Here is a 20,787-nt window from a genome sequence, read left to right as displayed (position 1 = left end):
TTCTGTGGAAAAATAATTGCTTTCCATTTCATGATTGTCATTTAAAACCTGTTGCAATTTCTATTTGGTGGCTGCTATATTAATAGACAAACTATGTGAAATATAATAGCTAGTATAGTTTCCTAAAAAATAAAGGAGTCAAGGAAGTATGATCTTTGTTATTTACATACTCGAAAAGCAAGACGTAGCTGGCAGGATTTGAACCTGCGCGGGGAAACCCCAATAGATTTCAAATCCATCGCCTTAACCACTCGGCCACAACTACCTGCACGTTGATTTTGTGATGAGCTTCTGTGGAAAAATAATTGCTTTCCATTTCATGATTGTCATTTAAAACCTGTTGCAATTTCTATTTGGTGGCTGCTATATTAATAGACAAACTATGTGAAATATAATAGCTAGTATAGTTTCCTAGAAAATAAAGGAGTCAAGGAAGTATGATCTTTGGTTTTGACATGCTCGAAAAGCAAGACGTAGCAGGGAAACTCCAATGGATTTCAAGTCCATCGCCTTAACCACTCGGCCACAACTACTTCTATACCACTACCCGACATTACCTGGAGTACAAAATAATTTATTATCGTTCTGTTTATTTCATTGGCCCCATGCTTATTTAATGTAGAATTAGCACACCTGCCACTGCACAATCATAAATTTGTTTATTAACATGCATTTTCTCTCATCATTCATTACATCTCTGCAGATCTCTCAAGATCAAATTTTGCATTCTTTAGTGGCAGTATGGATATTGTGAAAGGCACATCATAGGATTCTGTAAATGTATATGTGAAATAATTAGTTCATAACATCAAGGCTGCAAACTAGGATTAAATCAAGATTAGGATACAATGGTGAGTATGATGGTTTCCAAAAAATATTGATTTAAATTTTTCAATTACTGTTTATGTTTTAAAAAGAAACAGCTCATGTCAGTGTTATAGAGATATATTTAAGATTAACTTTAAGATGGGAAAGATTTCCTGAGCTTGGTGGCAATTGTTGATTATGATGAAGATGATAATATGTTCTGGAATGAACAAATAAACTTTCCTATGTATCTTACAAAGTGGCTGATGGAAATAATTGCAATACATTCACTGTAATTCCACAGATAGCACTACAGTTTTGTGATATTTGAAAGTATCTGATATGCACATTTCTTCCTAGTGCTGCTGATTTGTTAATTAAAAGTTTAGTTGTTATTAACAAAACAAATTTTAACTCAGATCTACACATAAATAACCATTACATCATGAAACAGTAAAAAAAAATTGGAGATGGTTTGATGACATGTTCCTAAAATGCAGGAAGAGCCTCACTGTCTGAGATCACGTGCTTCAAAAAGCAGTCCATTGTGAAATAAGATGCAGGTGAAGGTGATTTAGGATGAGACAGTTACATTGTTCAACATAACATATTTTGCTTTTCTACATCTTAAATGCATATTGTGTTTATAAATAAGTTTGAAAAGCAAGACGTAGCTGGCAGGATTTGAACCTGCGCGGGGAAACGCCAATGGATTTCGAGTCCATCGCCTTAACCACTCGGCCACAACTACCTGCACATTGATTTTGTGATGAGCTTCAGTGGAAAAATAATTGCTTTCCATTTCACGAATGTCATTTAAAACCTGTTGCAATTTCTATTTGGTGGCTGCTATATTAATAGACAAACTGTGTGAAATATAATAGCTAGTATAGTTTCCTAGAAAATAAAGGAGTCAAGGAAGTATGATCTTTGTTTTTTACATGCTCGAAAAGCAAGACGTAGCTGGCAGGATTTGAACCTGCGCTGGGAAACCCCAATGGATTTCGAGTCCATCGCCTTAACCACTCGGCCACAACTACCTGCACGTTGATTTTGTGATGAGCTTCTGTGGAAAAATAATTGCTTTCCATTTCATGATTGTCATTTAAAACCTGTTGCAATTTCTATTTGGTGGCTGCTATATTAATAGACAAACTATGTGAAATATAATAGCTAGTATAGTTTCCTAGAAAATAAAGGAGTCAAGGAAGTATGATCTTTGTTATTTACATACTCGAAAAGCAAGACGTAGCTGGCAGGATTTGAACCTGCGCGGGGAAACCCCAATAGATTTCAAATCCATCGCCTTAACCACTCGGCCACAACTACCTGCACGTTGATTTTGTGATGAGCTTCTGTGGAAAAATAATTGCTTTCCATTTCATGATTGTCATTTAAAACCTGTTGCAATTTCTATTTGGTGGCTGCTATATTAATAGACAAACTATGTGAAATATAATAGCTAGTATAGTTTCCTAGAAAATAAAGGAGTCAAGGAAGTATGATCTTTGGTTTTGACATGCTCGAAAAGCAAGACGTAGCAGGGAAACTCCAATGGATTTCAAGTCCATCGCCTTAACCACTCGGCCACAACTACTTCTATACCACTACCCGACATTACCTGGAGTACAAAATAATTTATTATCGTTCTGTTTATTTCATTGGCCCCATGCTTATTTAATGTAGAATTAGCACACCTGCCACTGCACAATCATAAATTTGTTTATTAACATGCATTTTCTCTCATCATTCATTACATCTCTGCAGATCTCTCAAGATCAAATTTTGCATTCTTTAGTGGCAGTATGGATATTGTGAAAGGCACATCATAGGATTCTGTAAATGTATATGTGAAATAATTAGTTCATAACATCAAGGCTGCAAACTAGGATTAAATCAAGATTAGGATACAATGGTGAGTATGATGGTTTCCAAAAAATATTGATTTAAATTTTTCAATTACTGTTTATGTTTTAAAAAGAAACAGCTCATGTCAGTGTTATAGAGATATATTTAAGATTAACTTTAAGATGGGAAAGATTTCCTGAGCTTGGTGGCAATTGTTGATTATGATGAAGATGATAATATGTTCTGGAATGAACAAATAAACTTTGCTATGTATCTTACAAAGTGGCTGATGGAAATAATTGCAATACATTCACTGTAATTCCACAGATAGCACTACAGTTTTGTGATATTTGAAAGTATCTGATATGCACATTTCTTCCTAGTGCTGCTGATTTGTTAATTAAAAGTTTAGTTGTTATTAACAAAACAAATTTTAACTCAGATCTACACATAAATAACCATTACATCATGAAAAAGTAAAAAAAAATTGGAGATGGTTTGATGACATGTTCCTAAAATGCAGGAAGAGCCTCACTGTCTGAGATCACGTGCTTCAAAAAGCAGTCCATTGTGAAATAAGATGCAGGTGAAGGTGATTTAGGATGAGACAGTTACATTGTTCAACATAACATATTTTGCTTTTCTACATCTTAAATGCATATTGTGTTTATAAATAAGTTTGAAAAGCAAGACGTAGCTGGCAGGATTTGAACCTGCGCGGGGAAACGCCAATGGATTTCGAGTCCATCGCCTTAACCACTCGGCCACAACTACCTGCACATTGATTTTGTGATGAGCTTCAGTGGAAAAATAATTCCTTTCCATTTCACGATTGTCATTTAAAACCTGTTGCAATTTCTATTTGGTGGCTGCTATATTAATAGACAAACTGTGTGAAATATAATAGCTAGTATAGTTTCCTAGAAAATAAAGGAGTCAAGGAAGTATGATCTTTGTTTTTTACATGCTCGAAAAGCAAGACGTAGCTGGCAGGATTTGAACCTGCGCTGGGAAACCCCAATGGATTTGGAGTCCATCGCCTTAACCACTCGGCCACAACTACCTGCACGTTGATTTTGTGATGAGCTTCTGTGGAAAAATAATTGCTTTCCATTTCATGATTGTCATTTAAAACCTGTTGCAATTTCTATTTGGTGGCTGCTATATTAATAGACAAACTATGTGAAATATAATAGCTAGTATAGTTTCCTAGAAAATAAAGGAGTCAAGGAAGTATGATCTTTGGTTTTGACATGCTCGAAAAGCAAGACGTAGCAGGGAAACTCCAATGGATTTCAAGTCCATCGCCTTAACCACTCGGCCACAACTACTTCTATACCACTACCCGACATTACCTGGAGTACAAAATAATTTATTATCGTTCTGTTTATTTCATTGGCCCCATGCTTATTTAATGTAGAATTAGCACACCTGCCACTGCACAATCATAAATTTGTTTATTAACATGCATTTTCTCTCATCATTCATTACATCTCTGCAGATCTCTCAAGATCAAATTTTGCATTCTTTAGTGGCAGTATGGATATTGTGAAAGGCACATCATAGGATTCTGTAAATGTATATGTGAAATAATTAGTTCATAACATCAAGGCTGCAAACTAGGATTAAATCAAGATTAGGATACAATGGTGAGTATGATGGTTTCCAAAAAATATTGATTTAAATTTTTCAATTACTGTTTATGTTTTAAAAAGAAACAGCTCATGTCAGTGTTATAGAGATATATTTAAGATTAACTTTAAGATGGGAAAGATTTCCTGAGCTTGGTGGCAATTGTTGATTATGATGAAGATGATAATATGTTCTGGAATGAACAAATAAACTTTGCTATGTATCTTACAAAGTGGCTGATGGAAATAATTGCAATACATTCACTGTAATTCCACAGATAGCACTACAGTTTTGTGATATTTGAAAGTATCTGATATGCACATTTCTTCCTAGTGCTGCTGATTTGTTAATTAAAAGTTTAGTTGTTATTAACAAAACAAATTTTAACTCAGATCTACACATAAATAACCATTACATCATGAAAAAGTAAAAAAAAATTGGAGATGGTTTGATGACATGTTCCTAAAATGCAGGAAGAGCCTCACTGTCTGAGATCACGTGCTTCAAAAAGCAGTCCATTGTGAAATAAGATGCAGGTGAAGGTGATTTAGGATGAGACAGTTACATTGTTCAACATAACATATTTTGCTTTTCTACATCTTAAATGCATATTGTGTTTATAAATAAGTTTGAAAAGCAAGACGTAGCTGGCAGGATTTGAACCTGCGCGGGGAAACGCCAATGGATTTCGAGTCCATCGCCTTAACCACTCGGCCACAACTACCTGCACATTGATTTTGTGATGAGCTTCAGTGGAAAAATAATTCCTTTCCATTTCACGATTGTCATTTAAAACCTGTTGCAATTTCTATTTGGTGGCTGCTATATTAATAGACAAACTGTGTGAAATATAATAGCTAGTATAGTTTCCTAGAAAATAAAGGAGTCAAGGAAGTATGATCTTTGTTTTTTACATGCTCGAAAAGCAAGACGTAGCTGGCAGGATTTGAACCTGCGCTGGGAAACCCCAATGGATTTGGAGTCCATCGCCTTAACCACTCGGCCACAACTACCTGCACGTTGATTTTGTGATGAGCTTCTGTGGAAAAATAATTGCTTTCCATTTCATGATTGTCATTTAAAACCTGTTGCAATTTCTATTTGGTGGCTGCTATATTAATAGACAAACTATGTGAAATATAATAGCTAGTATAGTTTCCTAGAAAATAAAGGAGTCAAGGAAGTATGATCTTTGTTATTTACATACTCGAAAAGCAAGACGTAGCTGGCAGGATTTGAACCTGCGCGGGGAAACCCCAATAGATTTCAAATCCATCGCCTTAACCACTCGGCCACAACTACCTGCACGTTGATTTTGTGATGAGCTTCTGTGGAAAAATAATTGCTTTCCATTTCATGATTGTCATTTAAAACCTGTTGCAATTTCTATTTGGTGGCTGCTATATTAATAGACAAACTATGTGAAATATAATAGCTAGTATAGTTTCCTAGAAAATAAAGGAGTCAAGGAAGTATGATCTTTGGTTTTGACATGCTCGAAAAGCAAGACGTAGCAGGGAAACTCCAATGGATTTCAAGTCCATCGCCTTAACCACTCGGCCACAACTACTTCTATACCACTACCCGACATTACCTGGAGTACAAAATAATTTATTATCGTTCTGTTTATTTCATTGGCCCCATGCTTATTTAATGTAGAATTAGCACACCTGCCACTGCACAATCATAAATTTGTTTATTAACATGCATTTTCTCTCATCATTCATTACATCTCTGCAGATCTCTCAAGATCAAATTTTGCATTCTTTAGTGGCAGTATGGATATTGTGAAAGGCACATCATAGGATTCTGTAAATGTATATGTGAAATAATTAGTTCATAACATCAAGGCTGCAAACTAGGATTAAATCAAGATTAGGATACAATGGTGAGTATGATGGTTTCCAAAAAATATTGATTTAAATTTTTCAATTACTGTTTATGTTTTAAAAAGAAACAGCTCATGTCAGTGTTATAGAGATATATTTAAGATTAACTTTAAGATGGGAAAGATTTCCTGAGCTTGGTGGCAATTGTTGATTATGATGAAGATGATAATATGTTCTGGAATGAACAAATAAACTTTGCTATGTATCTTACAAAGTGGCTGATGGAAATAATTGCAATACATTCACTGTAATTCCACAGATAGCACTACAGTTTTGTGATATTTGAAAGTATCTGATATGCACATTTCTTCCTAGTGCTGCTGATTTGTTAATTAAAAGTTTAGTTGTTATTAACAAAACAAATTTTAACTCAGATCTACACATAAATAACCATTACATCATGAAAAAGTAAAAAAAAATTGGAGATGGTTTGATGACATGTTCCTAAAATGCAGGAAGAGCCTCACTGTCTGAGATCACGTGCTTCAAAAAGCAGTCCATTGTGAAATAAGATGCAGGTGAAGGTGATTTAGGATGAGACAGTTACATTGTTCAACATAACATATTTTGCTTTTCTACATCTTAAATGCATATTGTGTTTATAAATAAGTTTGAAAAGCAAGACGTAGCTGGCAGGATTTGAACCTGCGCGGGGAAACACCAATGGATTTCGAGTCCATCGCCTTAACCACTCGGCCACAACTACCTGCACATTGATTTTGTGATGAGCTTCAGTGGAAAAATAATTCCTTTCCATTTCACGATTGTCATTTAAAACCTGTTGCAATTTCTATTTGGTGGCTGCTATATTAATAGACAAACTGTGTGAAATATAATAGCTAGTATAGTTTCCTAGAAAATAAAGGAGTCAAGGAAGTATGATCTTTGTTTTTTACATGCTCGAAAAGCAAGACGTAGCTGGCAGGATTTGAACCTGCGCTGGGAAACCCCAATGGATTTGGAGTCCATCGCCTTAACCACTCGGCCACAACTACCTGCACGTTGATTTTGTGATGAGCTTCTGTGGAAAAATAATTGCTTTCCATTTCATGATTGTCATTTAAAACCTGTTGCAATTTCTATTTGGTGGCTGCTATATTAATAGACAAACTATGTGAAATATAATAGCTAGTATAGTTTCCTAAAAAATAAAGGAGTCAAGGAAGTATGATCTTTGTTATTTACATACTCGAAAAGCAAGACGTAGCTGGCAGGATTTGAACCTGCGCGGGGAAACCCCAATAGATTTCAAATCCATCGCCTTAACCACTCGGCCACAACTACCTGCACGTTGCTTTTGTGATGAGCTTCTGTGGAAAAATAATTGCTTTCCATTTCATGATTGTCATTTAAAACCTGTTGCAATTTCTATTTGGTGGCTGCTATATTAATAGACAAACTATGTGAAATATAATAGCTAGTATAGTTTCCTAGAAAATAAAGGAGTCAAGGAAGTATGATCTTTGGTTTTGACATGCTCGAAAAGCAAGACGTAGCAGGGAAACTCCAATGGATTTCAAGTCCATCGCCTTAACCACTCGGCCACAACTACTTCTATACCACTACCCGACATTACCTGGAGTACAAAATAATTTATTATCGTTCTGTTTATTTCATTGGCCCCATGCTTATTTAATGTAGAATTAGCACACCTGCCACTGCACAATCATAAATTTGTTTATTAACATGCATTTTCTCTCATCATTCATTACATCTCTGCAGATCTCTCAAGATCAAATTTTGCATTCTTTAGTGGCAGTATGGATATTGTGAAAGGCACATCATAGGATTCTGTAAATGTATATGTGAAATAATTAGTTCATAACATCAAGGCTGCAAACTAGGATTAAATCAAGATTAGGATACAATGGTGAGTATGATGGTTTCCAAAAAATATTGATTTAAATTTTTCAATTACTGTTTATGTTTTAAAAAGAAACAGCTCATGTCAGTGTTATAGAGATATATTTAAGATTAACTTTAAGATGGGAAAGATTTCCTGAGCTTGGTGGCAATTGTTGATTATGATGAAGATGATAATATGTTCTGGAATGAACAAATAAACTTTCCTATGTATCTTACAAAGTGGCTGATGGAAATAATTGCAATACATTCACTGTAATTCCACAGATAGCACTACAGTTTTGTGATATTTGAAAGTATCTGATATGCACATTTCTTCCTAGTGCTGCTGATTTGTTAATTAAAAGTTTAGTTGTTATTAACAAAACAAATTTTAACTCAGATCTACACATAAATAACCATTACATCATGAAACAGTAAAAAAAAATTGGAGATGGTTTGATGACATGTTCCTAAAATGCAGGAAGAGCCTCACTGTCTGAGATCACGTGCTTCAAAAAGCAGTCCATTGTGAAATAAGATGCAGGTGAAGGTGATTTAGGATGAGACAGTTACATTGTTCAACATAACATATTTTGCTTTTCTACATCTTAAATGCATATTGTGTTTATAAATAAGTTTGAAAAGCAAGACGTAGCTGGCAGGATTTGAACCTGTGCGGGGAAACGCCAATGGATTTCGAGTCCATCGCCTTAACCACTCGGCCACAACTACCTGCACATTGATTTTGTGATGAGCTTCAGTGGAAAAATAATTGCTTTCCATTTCACGATTGTCATTTAAAACCTGTTGCAATTTCTATTTGGTGGCTGCTATATTAATAGACAAACTGTGTGAAATATAATAGCTAGTATAGTTTCCTAGAAAATAAAGGAGTCAAGGAAGTATGATCTTTGTTTTTTACATGCTCGAAAAGCAAGACGTAGCTGGCAGGATTTGAACCTGCGCTGGGAAACCCCAATGGATTTCGAGTCCATCGCCTTAACCACTCGGCCACAACTACCTGCACGTTGATTTTGTGATGAGCTTCTGTGGAAAAATAATTGCTTTCCATTTCATGATTGTCATTTAAAACCTGTTGCAATTTCTATTTAGTGGCTGCTATATTAATAGACAAACTATGTGAAATATAATAGCTAGTATAGTTTCCTAGAAAATAAAGGAGTCAAGGAAGTATGATCTTTGTTATTTACATACTCGAAAAGCAAGACGTAGCTGGCAGGATTTGAACCTGCGCGGGGAAACCCCAATAGATTTCAAATCCATCGCCTTAACCACTCGGCCACAACTACCTGCACGTTGATTTTGTGATGAGCTTCTGTGGAAAAATAATTGCTTTCCATTTCATGATTGTCATTTAAAACCTGTTGCAATTTCTATTTGGTGGCTGCTATATTAATAGACAAACTATGTGAAATATAATAGCTAGTATAGTTTCCTAGAAAATAAAGGAGTCAAGGAAGTATGATCTTTGGTTTTGACATGCTCGAAAAGCAAGACGTAGCAGGGAAACTCCAATGGATTTCAAGTCCATCGCCTTAACCACTCGGCCACAACTACTTCTATACCACTACCCGACATTACCTGGAGTACAAAATAATTTATTATCGTTCTGTTTATTTCATTGGCCCCATGCTTATTTAATGTAGAATTAGCACACCTGCCACTGCACAATCATAAATTTGTTTATTAACATGCATTTTCTCTCATCATTCATTACATCTCTGCAGATCTCTCAAGATCAAATTTTGCATTCTTTAGTGGCAGTATGGATATTGTGAAAGGCACATCATAGGATTCTGTAAATGTATATGTGAAATAATTAGTTCATAACATCAAGGCTGCAAACTAGGATTAAATCAAGATTAGGATACAATGGTGAGTATGATGGTTTCCAAAAAATATTGATTTAAATTTTTCAATTACTGTTTATGTTTTAAAAAGAAACAGCTCATGTCAGTGTTATAGAGATATATTTAAGATTAACTTTAAGATGGGAAAGATTTCCTGAGCTTGGTGGCAATTGTTGATTATGATGAAGATGATAATATGTTCTGGAATGAACAAATAAACTTTCCTATGTATCTTACAAAGTGGCTGATGGAAATAATTGCAATACATTCACTGTAATTCCACAGATAGCACTACAGTTTTGTGATATTTGAAAGTATCTGATATGCACATTTCTTCCTAGTGCTGCTGATTTGTTAATTAAAAGTTTAGTTGTTATTAACAAAACAAATTTTAACTCAGATCTACACATAAATAACCATTACATCATGAAACAGTAAAAAAAAATTGGAGATGGTTTGATGACATGTTCCTAAAATGCAGGAAGAGCCTCACTGTCTGAGATCACGTGCTTCAAAAAGCAGTCCATTGTGAAATAAGATGCAGGTGAAGGTGATTTAGGATGAGACAGTTACATTGTTCAACATAACATATTTTGCTTTTCTACATCTTAAATGCATATTGTGTTTATAAATAAGTTTGAAAAGCAAGACGTAGCTGGCAGGATTTGAACCTGCGCGGGGAAACGCCAATGGATTTCGAGTCCATCGCCTTAACCACTCGGCCACAACTACCTGCACATTGATTTTGTGATGAGCTTCAGTGGAAAAATAATTGCTTTCCATTTCACGAATGTCATTTAAAACCTGTTGCAATTTCTATTTGGTGGCTGCTATATTAATAGACAAACTGTGTGAAATATAATAGCTAGTATAGTTTCCTAGAAAATAAAGGAGTCAAGGAAGTATGATCTTTGTTTTTTACATGCTCGAAAAGCAAGACGTAGCTGGCAGGATTTGAACCTGCGCTGGGAAACCCCAATGGATTTCGAGTCCATCGCCTTAACCACTCGGCCACAACTACCTGCACGTTGATTTTGTGATGAGCTTCTGTGGAAAAATAATTGCTTTCCATTTCATGATTGTCATTTAAAACCTGTTGCAATTTCTATTTGGTGGCTGCTATATTAATAGACAAACTATGTGAAATATAATAGCTAGTATAGTTTCCTAGAAAATAAAGGAGTCAAGGAAGTATGATCTTTGTTATTTACATACTCGAAAAGCAAGACGTAGCTGGCAGGATTTGAACCTGCGCGGGGAAACCCCAATAGATTTCAAATCCATCGCCTTAACCACTCGGCCACAACTACCTGCACGTTGATTTTGTGATGAGCTTCTGTGGAAAAATAATTGCTTTCCATTTCATGATTGTCATTTAAAACCTGTTGCAATTTCTATTTGGTGGCTGCTATATTAATAGACAAACTATGTGAAATATAATAGCTAGTATAGTTTCCTAGAAAATAAAGGAGTCAAGGAAGTATGATCTTTGGTTTTGACATGCTCAAAAAGCAAGACGTAGCAGGGAAACTCCAATGGATTTCAAGTCCATCGCCTTAACCACTCGGCCACAACTACTTCTATACCACTACCCGACATTACCTGGAGTACAAAATAATTTATTATCGTTCTGTTTATTTCATTGGCCCCATGCTTATTTAATGTAGAATTAGCACACCTGCCACTGCACAATCATAAATTTGTTTATTAACATGCATTTTCTCTCATCATTCATTACATCTCTGCAGATCTCTCAAGATCAAATTTTGCATTCTTTAGTGGCAGTATGGATATTGTGAAAGGCACATCATAGGATTCTGTAAATGTATATGTGAAATAATTAGTTCATAACATCAAGGCTGCAAACTAGGATTAAATCAAGATTAGGATACAATGGTGAGTATGATGGTTTCCAAAAAATATTGATTTAAATTTTTCAATTACTGTTTATGTTTTAAAAAGAAACAGCTCATGTCAGTGTTATAGAGATATATTTAAGATTAACTTTAAGATGGGAAAGATTTCCTGAGCTTGGTGGCAATTGTTGATTATGATGAAGATGATAATATGTTCTGGAATGAACAAATAAACTTTCCTATGTATCTTACAAAGTGGCTGATGGAAATAATTGCAATACATTCACTGTAATTCCACAGATAGCACTACAGTTTTGTGATATTTGAAAGTATCTGATATGCACATTTCTTCCTAGTGCTGCTGATTTGTTAATTAAAAGTTTAGTTGTTATTAACAAAACAAATTTTAACTCAGATCTACACATAAATAACCATTACATCATGAAACAGTAAAAAAAAATTGGAGATGGTTTGAAGACATGTTCCTAAAATGCAGGAAGAGCCTCACTGTCTGAGATCACGTGCTTCAAAAAGCAGTCCATTGTGAAATAAGATGCAGGTGAAGGTGATTTAGGATGAGACAGTTACATTGTTCAACATAACATATTTTGCTTTTCTACATCTTAAATGCATATTGTGTTTATAAATAAGTTTGAAAAGCAAGACGTAGCTGGCAGGATTTGAACCTGCGCGGGGAAACACCAATGGATTTCGAGTCCATCGCCTTAACCACTCGGCCACAACTACCTGCACATTGATTTTGTGATGAGCTTCAGTGGAAAAATAATTGCTTTCCATTTCACGAATGTCATTTAAAACCTGTTGCAATTTCTATTTGGTGGCTGCTATATTAATAGACAAACTGTGTGAAATATAATAGCTAGTATAGTTTCCTAGAAAATAAAGGAGTCAAGGAAGTATGATCTTTGTTTTTTACATGCTCGAAAAGCAAGACGTAGCTGGCAGGATTTGAACCTGCGCGGGGAAACCCCAATGGATTTCGAGTCCATCGCCTTAACCACTCGGCCACAACTACCTGCACGTTGATTTTGTGATGAGCTTCTGTGGAAAAATAATTGCTTTCCATTTCATGATTGTCATTTAAAACCTGTTGCAATTTCTATTTGGTGGCTGCTATATTAATAGACAAACTATGTGAAATATAATAGCTAGTATAGTTTCCTAGAAAATAAAGGAGTTAAGGAAGTATGATCTTTGTTTTTTACATGCTCGAAAAGCAAGACGTAGCTGGCAGGATTTGAACCTGCGCGGGGAAACCCCAATGGATTTCGAGTCCATCGCCTTAACCACTCGGCCACAACTACCTGCACGTTGATTTTGTGATGAGCTTCTGTGGAAAAATAATTTCTTTCCATTTCATGATTGTCATTTAAAACCTGTTGCAATTTCTATTTGGTGGCTGCTATATTAATAGACAAACTATGTGAAATATAATAGCTAGTATAGTTTCCAAGAAAATAAAGGAGTCAAGGAAGTATGATCTTTGTTTTTTACATGCTCGAAAAGCAAGACGTAGCTGGCAGGATTTGAACCTGCGCGGGGAAACCCCAATGGATTTCGAGTCCATCGCCTTAACCACTCGGCCACAACTACCTGCACGTTGATTTTGTGATGAGCTTCTGTGGAAAAATAATTGCTTTCCATTTCATGATTGTCATTTAAAACCTGTTGCAATTTCTATTTGGTGGCTGCTATATTAATAGACAAACTATGTGAAATATAATAGCTAGTATAGTTTCCTAGAAAATAAAGGAGTCAAGGAAGTATGATCTTTGTTATTTACATGCTCGAAAAGCAAGATGTAGCTGGCAGGATTTGAACCTGTGTGGGGAAACCCCAATAGATTTCAAGTCCATCGCCTTAACCACTCGGCCACCTCTACTTCTATACCACTACCCGACATTACCTGGAGTACAAAATAATTTATTATCGTTCTGTTTATTTCATTGGTCCTATGCTTATTTAATGTAGAATTAGCACACCTGCCACTGCACAATCATAAATTTGTTTATTAACATGCATTTTCTCTCATCATTCATTACATCTCTGCAGATCTCTCAAGATCAAATTTTGCATTATTTAGTGGCAGTATGGATATTGTGAAAGGCACATCATAGGATTCTGCAAATGTATATGTGAAATAATTAGTTCATAACATCAAGGCTGCAAACTAGGATTAAATCAGGATTAGGATACAATGGTGAGTATGATGGTTTCCAAAAAATATTGATTTAAATTTTTCAATTACTATTTATGTTTTAAAAAGAAACAGCTCATGTCAGTGTTATAGAGATATATTTAAGATTAACTTTAAGATGGGAAAGATTTCCTGAGCTTGGTGGCAATTGTTGATTATGATGAAGATGATAATATGTTCTGGAATGAACAAATAAACTTTGTTATGTATCTTACAAAATGGCTGATGGAAATAATTGCAATACATTCACTGTAATTCCACAGATAGCACTACAGTTTTGTGATATTTGAAAGTATCTGATATGCACATTTCTTCCTAGTGCTGCTGATTTGTTAATTAAAAGTTTAGTTGTTACTAACAAACAAATTTTAACTCAGATCTACACATAAATAACCATTACATCATGAAACAGTAAAAAAAAAATTGGAGATGGTTTGATGACATGTTCCTAAAATGCAGGAAGAGCCTCACTGTCTGAGATCACGTGCTTCAAAAAGCAGTCCATTGTGAAATAGGATGCAGGTGAAGGTGATTTAGGATGAGACAGTTACATTGTTCAACATAACATATTTTGCTTTTCTACATCTTAAATGCATATTGTGTTTATAAATAAGTTTGAAAAGCAAGACGTAGCTGGCAGGATTTGAACCTGCGCGGGGAAACGCCAATGGATTTCGAGTCCATCGCCTTAACCACTCGGCCACAACTACCTGCACATTGATTTTGTGATGAGCTTCAGTGGAAAAATAATTGCTTTCCATTTCACGATTGTCATTTAAAACCTGTTGCAATTTCTATTTGGTGGCTGCTATATTAATAGACAAACTGTGTGAAATATAATAGCTAGTATAGTTTCCTAGAAAATAAAGGAGTCAAGGAAGTATGATCTTTGTTTTTTACATGCTCGAAAAGCAAGACGTAGCTGGCAGGATTTGAACCTGCGCGGGGAAACCCCAATGGATTTCAAGCCCATCGCCTTAACCACTCGGCCACAACTACCTGCACGTTGATTTTGTGATGAGCTTCTGTGGAAAAATAATTGCTTTCCATTTCATGATTGTCATTTAAAACCTGTTGCAATTTCTATTTGGTGGCTGCTATATTAATAGACAAACTATGTGAAATATAATAGCTAGTATAGTTTCCTAGAAAATAAAGGAGTTAAGGAAGTATGATCTTTGTTTTTTACATGCTCGAAAAGCAAGACGTAGCTGGCAGGATTTGAACCTGCGCGGGGAAACCCCAATGGATTTCGAGTCCATCGCCTTAACCACTCGGCCACAACTACCTGCACGTTGATTTTGTGATGAGCTTCTGTGGAAAAATAATTTCTTTCCATTTCATGATTGTCATTTAAAACCTGTTGCAATTTCTATTTGGTGGCTGCTATATTAATAGACAAACTATGTGAAATATAATAGCTAGTATAGTTTCCAAGAAAATAAAGGAGTCAAGGAAGTATGATCTTTGTTTTTTACATGCTCGAAAAGCAAGACGTAGCTGGCAGGATTTGAACCTGCGCGGGGAAACCCCAATGGATTTCGAGTCCATCGCCTTAACCACTCGGCCACAACTACCTGCACGTTGATTTTGTGATGAGCTTCTGTGGAAAAATAATTGCTTTCCATTTCATGATTGTCATTTAAAACCTGTTGCAATTTCTATTTGGTGGCTGCTATATTAATAGACAAACTATGTGAAATATAATAGCTAGTATAGTTTCCTAGAAAATAAAGGAGTCAAGGAAGTATGATCTTTGTTATTTACATGCTCGAAAAGCAAGACGTAGCTGGCAGGATTTGAACCTGTGCGGGGAAACCCCAATAGATTTCAAGTCCATCGCCTTAACCACTCGGCCACCTCTACTTCTATACCACTACCCGACATTACCTGGAGTACAAAATAATTTATTATCGTTCTGTTTATTTCATTGGTCCTATGCTTATTTAATGTAGAATTAGCACACCTGCCACTGCACAATCATAAATTTGTTTATTAACGTGCATTTTCTCTCATCATTCATTACATCTCTGCAGATCTCTCAAGATCAAATTTTGCATTATTTAGTGGCAGTATGGATATTGTGAAAGGCACATCATAGGATTCTGCAAATGTATATGTGAAATAATTAGTTCATAACATCAAGGCTGCAAACTAGGATTAAATCAGGATTAGGATACAATGGTGAGTATGATGGTTTCCAAAAAATATTGATTTAAATTTTTCAATTACTATTTATGTTTTAAAAAGAAACAGCTCATGTCAGTGTTATAGAGATATATTTAAGATTAACTTTAAGATGGGAAAGATTTCCTGAGCTTGGTGGCAATTGTTGATTATGATGAAGATGATAATATGTTCTGGAATGAACAAATAAACTTTGTTATGTATCTTACAAAATGGCTGATGGAAATAATTGCAATACATTTACTGTAATTCCACAGATAGCACTACAGTTTTGTGATATTTGAAAGTATCTGATATGCACATTTCTTCCTAGTGCTGCTGATTTGTTAATTAAAAGTTTAGTTGTTACTAACAAACAAATTTTAACTCAGATCTACACATAAATAACCATTACATCATGAAACAGTAAAAAAAAAATTGGAGATGGTTTGATGACATGTTCCTAAAATGCAGGAAGAGCCTCACTGTCTGAGATCACGTGCTTCAAAAAGCAGTCCATTGTGAAATAGGATGCAGGTGAAGGTGATTTAGGATGAGACAGTTACATTGTTCAACATAACATATTTTGCTTTTCTACATCTTAAATGCATATTGTGTTTATAAATAAGTTTGAAAAGCAAAACGTAGCTGGCAGGATTTGAACCTGCGCGGGCAAACTCCAATGGATTTCGAGTCCATCGCCTTAACCACTCAGCCACAACTACCTGCTCGTTGATTTTGTGATGAGCTTCTGTGGAAAAATAATTGCTTTCCATTTCATGATTGTCATTTAAAACCTGTTGCAATTTCTATTTGGTGGCTGCTATATTAATAGACAAACTATGTGAAATATAATAGCTAGTATAGTTTCCTAGAAAATAAAGGAGTCAAGGAAGTATGATCTTTGTTTTTTACATGCTCGAAAAGCAAGACGTAGCTGGCAGGATTTGAACCTGCGCGAGTCCATCGCCTTAACCACTCGGCCACAACTACCTGCATGTTGATTTTGTGATGAGCTTCTGTGGAAAAATAATTGCTTTCCATTTCATGATTGTCATTTAAAACCTGTTGCAATTTCTATTTGGTGGCTGCTATATTAATAGACAAACTATGGGAAATATAATAGCTAGTATAGTTTCCTAGAAAATAAAGGAGTCAAGGAAGTATGATCTTTGTTTTTTACATGCTCGAAAAGCAAGACGTAGCTGGCAGGATTTGAACCTGCGCGGGGAAACCCCAAAGGATTTCGAGTCCATCGCCTTATCCACTCGGCCACAACTACCTGCATGTTGATTTTGTGATGAGCTTCTGTGGAAAAATAATTGCTTTCCATTTCATGATTGTCATTTAAAACCTGTTGCAATTTCTATTTGGTGGCTGCTATATTAATAGACAAACTATGGGAAATATAATAGCTAGTATAGTTTCCTAGAAAATAAAGGAGTCAAGGAAGTATGATCTTTGTTTTTGACATGCTCGAAAAGCAAGACGTAGCAGGGAAACTCCAATGGATTTCAAGTCCATCGCCTTAACCACTCGGCCACAACTACTTCTATACCACTACCCGACATTACCTGGAGTACAAAATAATTTATTATCGTTCTGTTTATTTCATTGGCCCCATGCTTATTTAATGTAGAATTAGCACACCTGCCACTGCACAATCATAAATTTGTTTATTAACATGCATTTTCTCTCATCATTCATTACATCTCTGCAGATCTCTCAAGATCAAATTTTGCATTCTTTAGTGGCAGTATGGATATTGTGAAAGGCACATCATAGAATTCTGTAAATGTATATGTGAAATAATTAGTTCATAACATCAAGGCTGCAAACTAGGATTAAATCAAGATTAGGATACAATGGTGAGTATGATGGTTTCCAAAAAATATTGATTTAAATTTTTCAATTACTGTTTATGTTTTAAAAAGAAACAGCTCATGTCAGTGTTATAGAGATATATTTAAGATTAACTATAAGATGGGAAATATTTCCAGAGCTTGGTGGCAATTGTTGATTATGATGAAGATGATAATATGTTCTGGAATGAACAAATAAACTTTGCTATGTATCTTACAAAGTGGCTGATGGAAATAATTGCAATACATTCACTGTAATTCCACAGATAGCACTACAGTTTTGTGATATTTGAAAGTATCTGATATGCACATTTCTTCCTAGTGCTGCTGATTTGTTAATTAAAAGTTTAGTTGTTATTAACAAAACAAATTTTAACTCAGATCTACACATAAATAACCATTACATCATGAAACAGTAAAAAAAAATTGGAGATGGTTTGATGACATGTTCCTAAAATGCAGGAAGAGCCTCACTGTCTGAGATCACGTGCTTCAAAAAGCAGTCCATTGTGAAATAAGATGCAGGTGAAGGTGATTTAGGATGAGACAGTTACATTGTTCAACATAACATATTTTGCTTTTCTACATCTTAAATGCATATTGTGTTTATAAATAAGTTTGAAAAGCAAGACGTAGCTGGCAGGATTTGAACCTGCGCAGGGAAACGCCAATGGATTTCGAGTCCATCGCCTTAACCACTCGGCCACAACTACCTGCACACTGATTTTGTGATGAGCTTCAGTGGAAAAATAATTGCTTTCCATTTCACGATTGTCATTTAAAACCTGTTGCAATTTCTATTTGGTGGCTGCTATATTAATAGACAAACTATGTGAAATATAATAGCTAGTATAGTTTCCTAGAAAATAAAGGAGTTAAGGAAGCATGATCTTTGTTTTTTACATGCTCGAAAAGCAAGACGTAGCTGGCAGTATTTGAACCTGCGCGGGGAAACCCCAATGGATTTCGAGTCCATCGCCATAACCACTCGGCCACAACTACCTGCACGTTGATTTTGTGATGAGCTTCTGTGGAAAAATAATTGCTTTCCATTTCATGATTGTCATTTAAAACCTGTTGCAATTTCTATTTGGTGGCTGCTATATTAATAGACAAACTATGTGAAATATAATAGCTAGTATAGTTTCCAAGAAAATAAAGGAGTCAAGGAAGTATGATCTTTGTTTTTTACATGCTCGAAAAGCAAGACGTAGCTGGCAGGATTTGAACCTGCGCGGGGAAACCCCAATGGATTTCGAGTCCATCGCCTTAACCACTCGGCCACAACTACCTGCACGTTGATTTTGTGATGAGCTTCTGTGGAAAAATAATTGCTTTCCATTTCATGATTGTCATTTAAAACCTGTTGCAATTTCTATTTGGTGGCTGCTATATTAATAGACAAACTATGTGAAATATAATAGCTAGTATAGTTTCCTAGAAAATAAAGGAGTCAAGGAAGTATGATCTTTGTTATTTACATGCTCGAAAAGCAAGATGTAGCTGGCAGGATTTGAACCTGTGCGGGGAAACCCCAATAGATTTCAAGTCCATCGCCTTAACCACTCGGCCACCTCTACTTCTATACCACTACCCGACATTACCTGGAGTACAAAATAATTTATTATCGTTCTGTTTATTTCATTGGTCCTATGCTTATTTAATGTAGAATTAGCACACCTGCCACTGCACAATCATAAATTTGTTTATTAACATGCATTTTCTCTCATCATTCATTACATCTCTGCAGATCTCTCAAGATCAAATTTTGCATTCTTTAGTGGCAGTATGGATATTGTGAAAGGCACATCATAGGATTCTGCAAATGTATATGTGAAATAATTAGTTCATAACATCAAGGCTGCAAACTAGGATTAAATCAGGATTAGGATACAATGGTGAGTATGATGGTTTCCAAAAAATATTGATTTAAATTTTTCAATTACTATTTATGTTTTAAAAAGAAACAGCTCATGTCAGTGTTATAGAGATATATTTAAGATTAACTTTAAGATGGGAAAGATTTCCTGAGCTTGGTGGCAATTGTTGATTATGATGAAGATGATAATATGTTCTGGAATGAACAAATAAACTTTGTTATGTATCTTACAAAATGGCTGATGGAAATAATTGCAATACATTCACTGTAATTCCACAGATAGCACTACAGTTTTGTGATATTTGAAAGTATCTGATATGCACATTTCTTCCTAGTGCTGCTGATTTGTTAATTAAAAGTTTAGTTGTTACTAACAAACAAATTTTAACTCAGATCTACACATAAATAACCATTACATCATGAAACAGTAAAAAAAAAATTGGAGATGGTTTGATGACATGTTCCTAAAATGCAGGAAGAGCCTCACTGTCTGAGATCACGTGCTTCAAAAAGCAGTCCATTGTGAAATAGGATGCAGGTGAAGGTGATTTAGGATGAGACAGTTACATTGTTCAACATAACATATTTTGCTTTTCTACATCTTAAATGCATATTGTGTTTATAAATAAGTTTGAAAAGCAAAACGTAGCTGGCAGGATTTGAACCTGCGCGGGCAAACTCCAATGGATTTCGAGTCCATCGCCTTAACCACTCAGCCACAACTACCTGCTCGTTGATTTTGTGATGAGCTTCTGTGGAAAAATAATTGCTTTCCATTTCATGATTGTCATTTAAAACCTGTTGCAATTTCTATTTGGTGGCTGCTATATTAATAGACAAACTATGTGAAATATAATAGCTAGTATAGTTTCCTAGAAAATAAAGGAGTCAAGGAAGTATGATCTTTGTTTTTT

At 35.2% G+C, this 20,787-nt stretch overlaps 35 non-coding genes across 35 annotated transcripts; all 35 read right to left on the bottom strand.

The window, feature by feature from the left end:
* Positions 1–183: 183 nt before the first annotated feature.
* Positions 184–265, bottom strand: TRNAS-UGA (transfer RNA serine (anticodon UGA)). The gene has a single exon. It is a non-coding gene; the product is annotated as a tRNA-Ser (tRNA).
* A 1,211-nt stretch (positions 266–1,476) lies between these two features.
* On the bottom strand, positions 1,477–1,558 carry TRNAS-CGA (transfer RNA serine (anticodon CGA)). The gene has a single exon. It is a non-coding gene; the product is annotated as a tRNA-Ser (tRNA).
* Positions 1,559–1,765: 207 nt separating this feature from the next.
* Positions 1,766–1,847, bottom strand: TRNAS-CGA (transfer RNA serine (anticodon CGA)). Its single transcript has one exon. It is a non-coding gene; the product is annotated as a tRNA-Ser (tRNA).
* Positions 1,848–2,054: 207 nt separating this feature from the next.
* TRNAS-UGA (transfer RNA serine (anticodon UGA)) lies at positions 2,055–2,136 on the bottom strand. The gene has a single exon. It is a non-coding gene; the product is annotated as a tRNA-Ser (tRNA).
* Positions 2,137–3,347: 1,211 nt separating this feature from the next.
* Positions 3,348–3,429, bottom strand: TRNAS-CGA (transfer RNA serine (anticodon CGA)). Its single transcript has one exon. It is a non-coding gene; the product is annotated as a tRNA-Ser (tRNA).
* Positions 3,430–3,636: 207 nt separating this feature from the next.
* TRNAW-CCA (transfer RNA tryptophan (anticodon CCA)) lies at positions 3,637–3,718 on the bottom strand. The gene has a single exon. It is a non-coding gene; the product is annotated as a tRNA-Trp (tRNA).
* A 1,211-nt stretch (positions 3,719–4,929) lies between these two features.
* TRNAS-CGA (transfer RNA serine (anticodon CGA)) lies at positions 4,930–5,011 on the bottom strand. The gene has a single exon. It is a non-coding gene; the product is annotated as a tRNA-Ser (tRNA).
* Positions 5,012–5,218: 207 nt separating this feature from the next.
* On the bottom strand, positions 5,219–5,300 carry TRNAW-CCA (transfer RNA tryptophan (anticodon CCA)). Its single transcript has one exon. It is a non-coding gene; the product is annotated as a tRNA-Trp (tRNA).
* Positions 5,301–5,507: 207 nt separating this feature from the next.
* On the bottom strand, positions 5,508–5,589 carry TRNAS-UGA (transfer RNA serine (anticodon UGA)). Its single transcript has one exon. It is a non-coding gene; the product is annotated as a tRNA-Ser (tRNA).
* Positions 5,590–6,800: 1,211 nt separating this feature from the next.
* Positions 6,801–6,882, bottom strand: TRNAS-CGA (transfer RNA serine (anticodon CGA)). Its single transcript has one exon. It is a non-coding gene; the product is annotated as a tRNA-Ser (tRNA).
* A 207-nt stretch (positions 6,883–7,089) lies between these two features.
* On the bottom strand, positions 7,090–7,171 carry TRNAW-CCA (transfer RNA tryptophan (anticodon CCA)). The gene has a single exon. It is a non-coding gene; the product is annotated as a tRNA-Trp (tRNA).
* A 207-nt stretch (positions 7,172–7,378) lies between these two features.
* On the bottom strand, positions 7,379–7,460 carry TRNAS-UGA (transfer RNA serine (anticodon UGA)). The gene has a single exon. It is a non-coding gene; the product is annotated as a tRNA-Ser (tRNA).
* Positions 7,461–8,671: 1,211 nt separating this feature from the next.
* TRNAS-CGA (transfer RNA serine (anticodon CGA)) lies at positions 8,672–8,753 on the bottom strand. Its single transcript has one exon. It is a non-coding gene; the product is annotated as a tRNA-Ser (tRNA).
* A 207-nt stretch (positions 8,754–8,960) lies between these two features.
* TRNAS-CGA (transfer RNA serine (anticodon CGA)) lies at positions 8,961–9,042 on the bottom strand. The gene has a single exon. It is a non-coding gene; the product is annotated as a tRNA-Ser (tRNA).
* Positions 9,043–9,249: 207 nt separating this feature from the next.
* Positions 9,250–9,331, bottom strand: TRNAS-UGA (transfer RNA serine (anticodon UGA)). The gene has a single exon. It is a non-coding gene; the product is annotated as a tRNA-Ser (tRNA).
* A 1,211-nt stretch (positions 9,332–10,542) lies between these two features.
* On the bottom strand, positions 10,543–10,624 carry TRNAS-CGA (transfer RNA serine (anticodon CGA)). Its single transcript has one exon. It is a non-coding gene; the product is annotated as a tRNA-Ser (tRNA).
* A 207-nt stretch (positions 10,625–10,831) lies between these two features.
* TRNAS-CGA (transfer RNA serine (anticodon CGA)) lies at positions 10,832–10,913 on the bottom strand. The gene has a single exon. It is a non-coding gene; the product is annotated as a tRNA-Ser (tRNA).
* A 207-nt stretch (positions 10,914–11,120) lies between these two features.
* Positions 11,121–11,202, bottom strand: TRNAS-UGA (transfer RNA serine (anticodon UGA)). The gene has a single exon. It is a non-coding gene; the product is annotated as a tRNA-Ser (tRNA).
* A 1,211-nt stretch (positions 11,203–12,413) lies between these two features.
* Positions 12,414–12,495, bottom strand: TRNAS-CGA (transfer RNA serine (anticodon CGA)). The gene has a single exon. It is a non-coding gene; the product is annotated as a tRNA-Ser (tRNA).
* Positions 12,496–12,702: 207 nt separating this feature from the next.
* Positions 12,703–12,784, bottom strand: TRNAS-CGA (transfer RNA serine (anticodon CGA)). Its single transcript has one exon. It is a non-coding gene; the product is annotated as a tRNA-Ser (tRNA).
* Positions 12,785–12,991: 207 nt separating this feature from the next.
* Positions 12,992–13,073, bottom strand: TRNAS-CGA (transfer RNA serine (anticodon CGA)). Its single transcript has one exon. It is a non-coding gene; the product is annotated as a tRNA-Ser (tRNA).
* Positions 13,074–13,280: 207 nt separating this feature from the next.
* Positions 13,281–13,362, bottom strand: TRNAS-CGA (transfer RNA serine (anticodon CGA)). The gene has a single exon. It is a non-coding gene; the product is annotated as a tRNA-Ser (tRNA).
* A 207-nt stretch (positions 13,363–13,569) lies between these two features.
* On the bottom strand, positions 13,570–13,648 carry TRNAS-UGA (transfer RNA serine (anticodon UGA)). The gene has a single exon. It is a non-coding gene; the product is annotated as a tRNA-Ser (tRNA).
* Positions 13,649–14,594: 946 nt separating this feature from the next.
* On the bottom strand, positions 14,595–14,676 carry TRNAS-CGA (transfer RNA serine (anticodon CGA)). Its single transcript has one exon. It is a non-coding gene; the product is annotated as a tRNA-Ser (tRNA).
* Positions 14,677–14,883: 207 nt separating this feature from the next.
* On the bottom strand, positions 14,884–14,965 carry TRNAS-UGA (transfer RNA serine (anticodon UGA)). Its single transcript has one exon. It is a non-coding gene; the product is annotated as a tRNA-Ser (tRNA).
* A 207-nt stretch (positions 14,966–15,172) lies between these two features.
* Positions 15,173–15,254, bottom strand: TRNAS-CGA (transfer RNA serine (anticodon CGA)). The gene has a single exon. It is a non-coding gene; the product is annotated as a tRNA-Ser (tRNA).
* A 207-nt stretch (positions 15,255–15,461) lies between these two features.
* On the bottom strand, positions 15,462–15,543 carry TRNAS-CGA (transfer RNA serine (anticodon CGA)). The gene has a single exon. It is a non-coding gene; the product is annotated as a tRNA-Ser (tRNA).
* Positions 15,544–15,750: 207 nt separating this feature from the next.
* On the bottom strand, positions 15,751–15,829 carry TRNAS-UGA (transfer RNA serine (anticodon UGA)). Its single transcript has one exon. It is a non-coding gene; the product is annotated as a tRNA-Ser (tRNA).
* A 946-nt stretch (positions 15,830–16,775) lies between these two features.
* On the bottom strand, positions 16,776–16,857 carry TRNAS-CGA (transfer RNA serine (anticodon CGA)). The gene has a single exon. It is a non-coding gene; the product is annotated as a tRNA-Ser (tRNA).
* A 475-nt stretch (positions 16,858–17,332) lies between these two features.
* Positions 17,333–17,414, bottom strand: TRNAS-CGA (transfer RNA serine (anticodon CGA)). The gene has a single exon. It is a non-coding gene; the product is annotated as a tRNA-Ser (tRNA).
* Positions 17,415–18,625: 1,211 nt separating this feature from the next.
* Positions 18,626–18,707, bottom strand: TRNAS-CGA (transfer RNA serine (anticodon CGA)). Its single transcript has one exon. It is a non-coding gene; the product is annotated as a tRNA-Ser (tRNA).
* A 207-nt stretch (positions 18,708–18,914) lies between these two features.
* On the bottom strand, positions 18,915–18,996 carry TRNAS-CGA (transfer RNA serine (anticodon CGA)). The gene has a single exon. It is a non-coding gene; the product is annotated as a tRNA-Ser (tRNA).
* A 207-nt stretch (positions 18,997–19,203) lies between these two features.
* On the bottom strand, positions 19,204–19,285 carry TRNAS-CGA (transfer RNA serine (anticodon CGA)). The gene has a single exon. It is a non-coding gene; the product is annotated as a tRNA-Ser (tRNA).
* A 207-nt stretch (positions 19,286–19,492) lies between these two features.
* Positions 19,493–19,571, bottom strand: TRNAS-UGA (transfer RNA serine (anticodon UGA)). The gene has a single exon. It is a non-coding gene; the product is annotated as a tRNA-Ser (tRNA).
* Positions 19,572–20,517: 946 nt separating this feature from the next.
* TRNAS-CGA (transfer RNA serine (anticodon CGA)) lies at positions 20,518–20,599 on the bottom strand. The gene has a single exon. It is a non-coding gene; the product is annotated as a tRNA-Ser (tRNA).
* Positions 20,600–20,787: the final 188 nt, after the last annotated feature.

The sequence above is a fragment of the Taudactylus pleione genome, unplaced genomic scaffold (genome assembly GCF_031769625.1).
Source record: "Taudactylus pleione unplaced genomic scaffold, aTauple2 ptg000085l, whole genome shotgun sequence".
NCBI lineage: Eukaryota > Metazoa > Chordata > Amphibia > Anura > Myobatrachidae > Taudactylus > Taudactylus pleione.
The sequence above is the reverse complement of the archived record's forward strand: the minus strand, read 5'-3'. Positions and strand labels throughout refer to the sequence as shown.